The sequence below is a fragment of the Lycium ferocissimum genome, chromosome 7 (assembly GCF_029784015.1).
Source record: "Lycium ferocissimum isolate CSIRO_LF1 chromosome 7, AGI_CSIRO_Lferr_CH_V1, whole genome shotgun sequence".
Lineage (NCBI taxonomy): Eukaryota > Viridiplantae > Streptophyta > Magnoliopsida > Solanales > Solanaceae > Lycium > Lycium ferocissimum.
The window spans coordinates 50625230-50628782 of record NC_081348.1 but is presented as its reverse complement, the minus strand read 5'-3'; positions in this window follow the sequence as shown (position 1 = coordinate 50628782).

The following is a 3553-nucleotide window of genomic DNA, read 5'->3' as shown; positions in this document are numbered from 1 at the left end:
GCTAATATTGGGACAGCTCCAACATCTATTAAAGGCAAAGTTCTGATTATATTAAGGATGGGAAGTGGAATATGGTTACTGTCACGACCCATTCCGCAAGTCATGAGGGCACCTACACTATCCCCCCTGGTGGGCGAACCCTTCCCTTAATCACACACCTTGAACGAAAGACAAGCATAAATGAATATAATGATTTTAAATAAAGGCTTTCTTTTTCATTAATAAACAGTGCGGAATAATTGAAAGTATTACAACCTCCAAAACCTGGTCTTAACTTGTACAAGAGCTGCTAAAAGAATACATTAACCAAGTACTGACATAACAAACTCTAAGCAAGGGAATGAGGGACTGTCTATAGAATATGAAGTGGACAATATAACATGGCTTAGATTCAGGGCTGCAGATCCGTTAGCTCACCCCAAGTCTCAGACGAACATCCTCAGGATCAGAGGTCTCAAATAATAACCTGGATCAACTCTGTACCCCATAAGGAATGAAACAAGAGTAGTATGAGTACAACACTAATACTCGTAGACCTCATAGGCTGGCAACGATTAGATAAAACATATAAATAGGAAGAGATTAAAAAGTAGGGCAAATAAGCAATCAGGTACAGTCACAGAACATATTCAAGTATAAGATCAGTCTGAGTGTATAAAAATTCCAAGTAAGACAGTCAATGAGTAAATGAATAAATGTAGATGCAGTGCAATGTAATTCCCCTCCAAGCCTCCTCTCCAATCTGTACACACATGCTAAGGGATATATCTCAAAGTCATAACCCATGGGGGACCAGCGAAGTGCGTGTACCACATCGCTCTCCGGCAAAGAACTTGGAAGCTATCAACATATCTCGCTCTTCGGCAAAGACCTCGGAGGCTATCAATAACAATCGCTTTCCGGAAAAGACCTTGAAAGCTATCGATAACACTCGCTTTCCGGCAAAGACTTCAGAAGCTATCAACATATATCGCTCTCCAGCAAAGACCTCGGAGGCTATCAATCACTTTCTCATCATTGTAACAAGTCATGCCGGAAAATGGATGGTATGACAATGCATAGAAATCAATTAAACAATATCACAAATCATGGAACCAAAAAATGCATATCATGAATGCCGAACACAACTCAAGTCATCGATACATAATTCATTCCTTTTTATGCAGTATGTGAGATATCAGGTAACTAGCAGAAACCAATCAATAATAATATGATAATAACAATCATGGCGGCAAGCCCACATAACAACATCCACACCAAACCAGTAGATTTATCACCACAACCATGCCCGAAGGCCTATCATCCTTTCCCCATCAATATCTACCATTACATACGCTTCTCTAATCAGAATCTAACCAGGGTAAGCCGTAACCTACCTCGAAGGCCGAGTGGGAGCCACGAACAATCAAGCCAAAGCCTTCCCTTTGCGAAGAGCTTCTGAATGATCAAAGTCTATCAAATAAGTATTTTGCTTTAGAAAACAAACCTATGAACACCTATAATTCCATACTTCTAAGTAGAATCCAAAACACATACCCAAATTGTACCTCTATCATAAAACACGCCATGAACACGTCCGCACACTCGGATTTCTCAAAAAAGATCACCTTGACCCGGCATTGACTCAAGTCAACCCCAGCCAAACCAAACCACAAACGGACACCTCAGAACCCGAACCAAGAGTTCAATAATTCAAAACATCTTATTCCGGACCTAACGGAACTATCAGAATTTAATCCCGGACACAATTATCCAAAAGTCAACTATTGGTCAACTCTTTCCACTTATTCAATTTAGAAGATTCAAAAAATCCTTAAAACCAACCACGACTTGCCCCATGGTCCCGAACATCGCGCCATGCATCCCCGTAAGTCCTGAATACAGGAAGTTGGACTATGGGAAAGGTTATTTTTGAAGGAAGAGAGTAAAATGCTTAAATGACCGAATGAGCCGTTACATCAGATACTAATTAAACAACCATTCGTCGTCGAACGGAAAAGAATCGAAGGATGGGGGTGGGGGTACTGAAATCTGTAAGAAGCAGGGAATTTATACTACGCATTTTAGCCTCGATCTCTTATGTACCTTCCACCACCGGACGGTGCTTCCATTGTACCCTTTCTAATGTTATCTCCAGAGTTTCTTCAATTTACCTATTCCTCAACAGATTGGTGTGCAAAGTCCTACCTAGAATACATGGAACCAACCAATCAGGGGACAACATCCCCTACCGTACCAAACCTCAAGGGTGCTAGGCCCCTATTCGTGTAATAAATGTTGTCTTAAGCAAACCCTGCCAAGGGTCGATCTACTAGTCTCGGGAGCACCTAAATAAAATGCGCAAGCCTGTAACCATAACCTCTAGAAATGGAAAGTGAACTGAGTACCTCGGCCCGAAATGATAGAAATGAACACTCTATGAACTTGGACAATTTCCCCAAGGTAGGCCCTTACTATCTTCTCCGAATTGTAGGTAGTTTGAACCTGAATGTAGAGCGCGAACTTGGCTAATCCAACCACAAAAAACCCAAACATCATTCCACTTGCTCAAAGTTTCCTGTAACCCTACCCTGAAGTCCAAAGCTATCCTCTCCAGTATCTATGTTGTTTTCGAAGTAATGGAATACCTTCGTAGTACCAAGATGGATGGAAAGTCTGAGCTGCGAGTCCCCTCTAAAATCAACCTGAACAAGTCACCCAAATGAGGAAGACACATGCACTCCCTTACTCTCCAATCCTTCGCCCCCAAGAATCGCTCTCTTGGTCCGAGAGATAAAGAATGGAAATACCGTAATCCTTGAGCCACTCTATCCCTCATCTTTGTCTCGAATTAGATTCGCTGGCTGAACACATGTTGGAGGCTATGATAACCAGCGAATAGCTCACACTGTCTTCCATATAGGTTGGGGTGTTGGAATTTTAGTTAAAATAGTGGTTGTTCAGTGTTTCCTGACGAATGAGTGCAGAGAGCACATCTGCGAGAATATGTTCGCAGGTGCGAGGGCGCAAAAGGCATTTTTTTTCGCAGGGGCGGACTTCGTTGGAACAAGGAATCTCGTAAGGGCGGGTAAAAATTTGCAGGGGCAGATTCGCAAAATCGAAGGGCTTCCGCATCTGCGAAATTGGCCGAAGAACTGAAGTTCGCAGAAGCGATGAATTTCTCGCAGATTCGGGAAACACTCTACAGGTGCGGCCGTCAAGCAGTTTCAAATAAATGGGTAGAGGAAGAGTTTCCTCCCCATAGCTAACCATTACAACTCCTCCCAAACGACTCCAACCCTTCACCACCCCCACTAATACAACTCCATACCCCCATTTCCCATAAATTCCACAACCCAAAATCACAAGAAAACAAACTAAAACTTTTAGAAGAATCTTTGGATTCGCAAAGGAAAGGACCCGCAATTGTCTCAATTTCTTCAAATTTGCTTCAACGAGGTAACCTTCTCCTCTTTTCTCTAGTCTAGAATGGAATTGAAAGATATAAATCATGACTAGCACTGTTATAGCACTATAATGGGTTCGAATTTGGTTGAAAAATTGAGAAAAATTT